This window comes from Capra hircus, chromosome 1 (assembly GCF_001704415.2).
Source record: "Capra hircus breed San Clemente chromosome 1, ASM170441v1, whole genome shotgun sequence".
In the NCBI taxonomy this organism is placed as follows: Eukaryota; Metazoa; Chordata; class Mammalia; order Artiodactyla; family Bovidae; genus Capra; species Capra hircus.
Window position 1 is genome coordinate 45,806,548 of NC_030808.1, and position 8,120 is coordinate 45,814,667.

An 8,120-nucleotide genomic window follows, 5' to 3' on the forward strand; every position below is an offset into this window, starting at 1 on the left:
AGACCTTTGTCAGCAAAGTGATCTCTCTGCTTTTTAAAGTGCTTTGTAAGTTGCTTATAGATTTTCTTCCAAGAAGCATGTGTCTTTTAATTTCATGGTTGCAGTCACCATCTGCAGTGATTTTGGAGCCCAGTAAAAGAAAATCACTGTTTCCATTGTTTCCCCATCTATTTGTCATAAAGTAATAGGACTGGATGCTGGAGAAGGCAATGGCACCCCACTCCAGTAATTCTGCTTGGAAAATCCCATGGACGGAGGAGCCTGGTGGGCTGCCATCTATGGGGTGGCACAGAGTCGGACACCACTGAAGCGAATTCACTTTCACTTTTCATTTTCATGCATTGGAGAAAGAAATGGCAACCCACTCCAGTGTTACCTAGAGAATCCCAGGGACGGGGAGCCTGGTGGGCTGCCGTCTGTGGGGTTGCACAGAGTCGGACACGACTGAAGCGACTTAGCAGCAGCAGCAGCCATAATCTTAGTTTTTTGAATGTTGAGTTTTAAGCCAGGTTTTTTACTCTCCTTTCGCCTTCAACAAGAGGCTCTTTAGTTCCTCTTCTGTTCTTGCCATAAGGATGGTGTCATCTGCATACCTGAGGTTGTTAGTATTTCTCCCTGCAATCTTGATTCCAGCTTGTGCTTCATCCAGTCCATTACTTCATATGATGTACTCTGCATGTAAGGTAAATAAGCAGTGAAATGAGCGCAACTGTGAAATGAGTGCAGTTGTGTGGTGGTTTGAACATTCTTTCGCATTGCCTTTCTTTGGGACTGGAATGAAAACTGACCTTTTGCAGTCCTGTGGCCACTGCTCATTTTTCCAAACTTGCTGACACATTAAGTGCAGCACTGTAACAGTGCCATCTTTTAGGATTTGAAACAGATCAGCTGGAATTCTATCACCTCCACTAGCTTTGTTGGTAGTGATGCTTCCAAAGGCCCACGTGATGTCACACTCCAAGATGTCAAACTCTAGGTGAGTGATCACACCATCATGGTTATCTGGGTCATTAAATCTTTTTGTACAGTTCTTCTGTGTATTCTTGCCACCTCTTTGTAATATCTTCTGCTTCTGTTCAGTCCATACTATTTCTGTCCTTTATTGTGCCCATCTTTGCATGAAATGTTCCCTTGGTATGTCTAATTTTCTTGAGATCTCTAGTCTTTCCCATTCTGTTATTTTCCTCTATGTCTTTGCATTGTTTCTTAGGAAGGCTTTCTTCTCTCTCCTTGCTATTCTTTGGAACTCTGCATTCAGATGGGTATATCGTTCCTTTTTTCCTTTGTCTGTTGCTTCTCTTCTTTTCTCAGCTATTTGTAGGGCCTCCTCAGACAACTGTTTTGCCTTTTTGCATTTCTTTTTCTTATGGATGGTTTTCATCAGTGCCTCCTGTACAATGTTATGAACCTCCATCCATAGTTCTTCAGGCACTCTGACTATCATATCTAATCCTTTGAATCTCTTTGTCACTTCCACTGTATAATTTAGGTCATACTTGAATGGCCTAGTGGTTTTCCCTTTTCTTTTCTTTTTTTTTTTTTTTTTTGGTTTTCCCTTTTCTTCAATTTAAGTCTGAATTTGGCAATAAGGAGTTCATGATCTGATCCACAGTCAGCTCACAGTCTTGCTTTTGCTGAGTGTATAGAGCTTCTCCATCTTTGGCTGCAAAGAATATAACCAATCTGATTTCAGTATTGACCATCCGGTGACATCCATGTGTAGAGTCTTCTCTTGTGTTGTTGGAAGAGGTTGTTTAATATGACCAGTGCATTCTCTTGACAAAACTCTGTCAGCCTTTGCCCTGCTTCATTTTGTGCTCCAAGGCTATACTCCAGCATTTGATGGAGAGTGGCAAAAGTCAATCCATGAATTGTGTAGGAGACGATACTTGACTAGAAAACAAATACAATGATTGATTTATGCTGCTAGTTGGAGCTCAGGGCAGATTGCTCCAAATTATGCCTCCATAACATATGGGTTAGTTTGAATTCAGTTTACTTGAAAACTGGTAGGTGCAAGGTTACTTTGAGCTTCCTGTCTGTCCCCCTGAAAGCAGGAAATAAAACTGTCATACTTTCTTGCTGTACAGTAGCAAAGGTAGGAAGACATCATTATTACCAGAGACAGGGAATTCATGGCAGAGAATTTTGTGTAAGCAGACTTTGATATTTCTTTACTAATTTACTACTCAAAGCCCAAGCTTTGCTTAAATTCCTTACGAATTTTTATTGTTCCTTTGTCTAAAAAATATAAAAGCTGTCTGCTTTGGCCACTTCTTACTTAGGACTTAACTCTATGTGAGACCTCTGTGCACATGAATTAAATTTGTTTTTCTCCTATTTATCTGTTGTGTGTTAATTTTATTATTAGTTCAGCCACAAGAAGTCAGGATGGGTAAAGTAGGAAATTTGCCTCTCCTGGACTCTTTGTATAAGCAACTCACCCTAAAAATGTGGTAGAAGAGATATGGAAAGTCCAGCAAGGTTGCTGACTAATATTAAGAAAGTGGCACATCTGTTGGAAACTTTCTCAGGAATGAATTAACAGATCTGAATAGAATTAAAGAACTAAAAGAAAGAGAAGGACTATGACAGCCTGACCGGTTCTGACCAGCTGTTGAGAATACCTGGTATACTTAGATGAATTTTTCTAAATAGACTGAGGGTAGAACTTGAGTGCAGAGAAGGCAATGGCACCCACTCCAGTACTCTTGCCTGGAAAATCCCATGAACAGAGGAGCCTGGTAGGCTGCAGTCCATGGAGTCACTAAGAATCGGACACAACTGAGCAACTTTACTTTCACTTTTTACTTTCATGCATTGGAGAAGGAAATGGCAACCCACTCCAGTGTTCTCGCCTGGAGAATCCCAGGGACAGGGAGCCTGGTGGGCTGTCGTCTATGGGGTCGCACTGAGTCGGACACGACTGAAGCAACTTAGCAGCAGCAGCAGCAGAACTCGAGTGCAGCATCCTAAAAGATGATGTTGTTAAAGTACTATACTCAATATGTCAGCAAATGTGGAAAACTCAGCAATGGCCACAGGACTCAAAAAGGTCAGTTTCCATTCCAATACCAAAGAAAGGTAATGCCAAAAAATGTTCAAACTACCACACAATTTTACTCATCTCCCACGCTAGCAAAGTAACGCTCAAACTTCTCCAAGCTGGGCTTCAACAGTATGTGAACTGTGAACTTCCAGATGTTCAAGCTGGATTTAGAAAAGGCAGAGGAACCAGAGATCAAATTGCCAACATCCATTGGATCATCAAAAAAACAAGAGAGTTCCAGAAGAATATGTTTTATTTACTATGCCAAAGGCTTTGACTGTGTGGATCACAACACACTGTGGAAAATTGTTCAAGAGATGGGAATACCAGACCACCTGACATGCCTCCTGAGAAATCTGTATGCAGGTCAAGAAGCAATAGTTATAACCAGACATGGAACAACAGACTGGTTCCAAATCGGGAAAGGAATACATCAAGGCTGTATATTGTCACCCTGCTTATTTAACTTATATGCAGAGTACATCATAAGAAATGCTGGGCTGGATGAAGCCCAAGCTGGAATCAAGATTACCGGAGGAAATATCAATAACCTCAGATATGCAGATGACACCACCCTTATGGCAGAAAGCAAAGAGGAACTAAAGAGCCTGTTGATGAAAGTGAAAGAGGAGAGTGAAATAGTTGGTTTAAAACTCAACATTCAGAAAACAAAGATCATGATATCTGGTCCCATCACCTCATGGCAAATAGATGGGGAAACAATGGAAACAGTGACAGACTTTGAGGGGCTCCAAAATCACTGCAGATGGTGACTGCAGCCATGAAATTCAAAGATGCTTGCTCTTGGAAGAAAAGTTATGACCAACCTAGACAGCATATTAAAAAGCAGAGACATTTCTTTGCCAACAAAGGTCCGTCTAGTCAAAGCTATGGTTTTTCCAGTGGTCATGGATGGATGTGAGAGTTGACTATAAAGAAAGCTGAGGGCCAATTGTGCTTTTGAATTGTGGTGTTGGAGAAGACACTTGAGAGTCCCTTGAACTGCAAGGAGTTCCAAGAAGTCCATCCTGAAGGAAATCAGTCCTGAATATTCATTGGAAGGACTGATGCTGAAGCTGAAACTCCAATACTTTGGCCACCTCATGTGAAGAACTGACTTATTGGAAAAGACCCTGATGTTTGGAAAGATTGAAGGCAGGAGGAGAAGGGGATGACAGAGGATGAGATGGTTGGATGGCATCACCGACTCAGTGGACATGTGTTTGAATAAACTCCGGGAGTTGGTGATGGACAGGGAAGGCCTGGCGTGCTGCAGTCCATAGGGTCGCAAGGAGTCCATAGGGTCGCAAGGAGTCAGTCACAACTGAGCGACTTAACTGAACTGAAGTCACAGGGAAATTTATAACACATGAAAATACCAGTCTCAAATTCATGTACAGTATATATCCATTTTTGTTTAAAAAAATGAGGCAGGGAGTCCAGTGGATAAAAATAGTTTAAAAGGAAACACACTAACATGTTACTAGTGACTATCTCTGGGTAGGGGAATTATGGAAGATTTTTATATTTACTTTTTGTTTGCCTGCATTTTACTAAGATTTTTACAGTAACTTTTTTTTTTCTTTAAAGCTGATACATGCTACATTGTTTTAAAATAGAAAATATATCCTGAAGGACAAAGAGAACAACTAAAGATATATTTAGACTCCTTTGGAGGTTATTTTTTGCACTCTTAAAAATGTTTGTAACATTCTGAGCTCAAACAACTATGTAAGAAAGCTATTCCGATAATTACTATAGTTAGATCACTTATATCAGCAACACTGGCATATGCCCTATATGAGAGACACATAATTTACTGTTACTCTGAATTTTCTTTCTCTTCAGATAAATTTTTTTTTCTGAATTGGCCAAATTTGTCCTATCTCTGGCTGATGTCAGTGGAACCCCAAATGAGGCGGACAATCATATATAATTACTGAATGAAGACTTCAGTATTTAATATCTAGCTGGAAGTTGAATACTTCTCTCCCCCCTTTATTAGTCAGGGTTCTCCATGTGCACGAATGTAGGAAGAGGTTTCTTTTAAGGACCTGGCTCACATGATTATGAAGCCTAGGGTTTACACAATCGGCAGGGTTTGCGGGCAGGTTGAAGACCGTGCAAGGAGCCACTGTTGCAGTTCAAGTCCAGAGCCTGTCTGCCTGAGAGTTCCATGCTGTTCCTGGAGGTCAGTCTTTTGTTCTAAATATTTAGATCTGCAGCTGATTGGATGAGGCTGACCCACATTTTGCAGGACAATCTGCTTTACTTAAAGTCTGCCAGTTTAAATGTAAATCTTATCCCAAAACACTCACAGAAGGCATCCAAAATAATGTTTGATCATATATCTGGGCACTATGGCCCAGCCAAGTTGACACATAAAATTAACAATTACACCACTTTAAAAAAAAATGAATTAAGTTGGGAGGGAGGGATAGAAAGTAAAACTACCACTCTTATAGAAATGAACTTTTTGAGCTTTTAAGACCTTAGTCTTCCAAGTATAAATTAAAATTACATTTTATTTAAACATTTGCTTAATTTTCAACTGGAAATATGATAAATCACTTACATAGGTTTCACCGACTTTTATAAGCACTCCAAAAGAGATGATTAAATAAAACTGTCAAGGCTTCCTTTATTATTCTTTAAAAAAAATTTTTTTAAAAAGCTTATTATACTTTTAACGAAAAGTCAGTTTCTTCCCAGTTTGATAAAGGCATCTGAAAAGTATATCACAGTGACTTTATTTTTGAAATGTAGTTATACTTTCACCCCTTCTCTTTCTCAGATTTTAGCTGATATATGGGAGGAACAAAAGTGTTTTGTATCTCATCTTCAGATGGCGAACTCTTCTACATTATTTTGGCCCTGATATTTCATGCCATTTAGGACTGATGCTTTAAGACTGCTCTGACAGCCTTCGTATAATCTCACTGCTTTGGAGAATGGTGGGCTGGCAATCATTCACTGGCTCTGAAACCGTGTAACTCAGATTGGGACTTGAATCCATGGTCTTTTAACTAAGATCACACCTGGTGTCAGGACATAATGAACCTCGGGTTCTTGATGTCTCATTGCATAAAGAATTCAGTGAGAGACAAAGTGATAAGTAAAACTTTATTTTCCTGGGCTCCAAAATCACTGCAGGTGGTGACTGCAGCCATGAAATTAAAAGGCACTTGTTCCTTGAAAGAAAAACTGACAAACCTAGATAGTGTATTAAAAAGCAGAGGCATTACTTTGCTGACAAAGGTCTGTATAGTCAAAGCTATGGTTTTTCCAGTGGTCATGTATGGATGTGAGAGTTTGACCGTAAAAAACGCTGAGCAGTAAAGAATTGATGCTTTTGAACTGTGGTGTTGGAGAAGACTCTTGAGAGTCCCTTGAGCTGCCAGGAGATTAAACCAGTCAATCCTAAAGGAAATCAACACTGAATACTCTTTGGGAGGACTGATGCTGAAGCTGAAGCTCCAATACTTTGGCCACCTGATGCAAAGAGCCAACTCTTGGAAAAGACCCTGATGCTGGGAAAGATTGAAGGCAGGAAGAGAGGGGATGACAGAGGATGAGATGGTTGGATGGCATCGCTGACTCAGTGGACGTGAGATTGAGCGAGCTCCGGGAGATGGTAAAGGACAGGGAGACGTGGCATGCTGCAGTCCGTGGAGTCACTAAGAGTCACACACAACCGAGCGACTGAACAACAAACCACATAAACACAAAAAGTCACATAAGAAAACATAAATCAGATAAAAAGCTTTTTATTGTAAAAGGCACATTTGCAAAATTTTTAGTGTCAAAATTCTTTAGATTAATAACATCTTAGTTTTAAAACTTTGAAGTTATTATACTTACTTCTTTCAAATATAAATTCTCACCCTAATTTGAAAATCTCTTCTGTTTGTCAAGAGAAATGGCACTATCCAAAATGTTGTTCCAGTTTTCTGTCTACCTAGTCTCTTAACTTCATGTTATTTAAACTTGTACATAGTACTCTCCTGAAACTACTCTGTCAAAGGTTACCATCTACTATTCCAACAGTCTCCTTCCTACCACTATTCTACCTTTCAATTCATTCTTGTCATATGAGCAATTTAACCTTTCTGAAACACGTTTAATTTTGTCAGTCCCCCAATCAATAGCACCAAGTGAAAACTAGTGGAATGAATAGTGGGAAGTAGGGTGAGGCCAGGTTATGGCTGCCCTAGAAAGTTAAATTCCGAGAGGGAAGGTTTTGAGGAGGGAATTAATATGATAAAAGGTGTTGTTTTACTTAAATCATGCTAGTTCATGGGGTCGCTAAGAGTCGGACACGACTGAGCAACTTCCCTTTCACTTTTCACTTTCATGCACTAGAGAAGGAAATGGCAACCCACTCCAGTGTTCTTGCCTGGAGAATGCCAGGGATGGGGGAGCCTGGTGGGCTGCCATCTATAGGGTCGCACAGAGTTGGACACGACTGAAGTGACTTAGCAGCAGTAGTAGCAGTAGCAATGGGCAGATGAATTAGAGATGGGAAGATGAGTCAAGGCGATCAGCTGTTGCAGAAATAAGTATACTGCGCTGATAGAAGGGAAAGTCTTGTGGGGTCTGGGCTGGCCAAAAAATGCTGCCTTGTTGAGAAGTTCATGGCATTGTTCAGTAGAATTCTCCAAATTGCCTGGAGAGTGCAGTGCAGGGTTTAAGGAATACACAAAATGAAGCAATTTAGTTAAAGTGTAGCAATTTGATTTTGGATGCAAAGGCTGAAGTACAAAAGTGTCTGTGGTATGATAAAGTGTTGCTGGTTCACTTGGGCATGTGAGACTATGCCCAGGGACTATGGCCACTCTCTTTAAGAGCTATGACTATACTCAGTTAACCCCATAAAGTGAGTTATTTGGCTCTTTTCTCAGGAAACCAGGTCAGACAAACCAAACAAAACTCTGGTTCAGCTATTGCTGCAAACTAGCAGAAACCTGCGCTCCTCAAGTACCTTCTGGGCTTCGAGGAACCCCCTCCCAAGTCATTACCCTGCAAAGTTGGAGAGAACTGTAAAACCTTTCTTGTTCCATGAGCTAGAAAC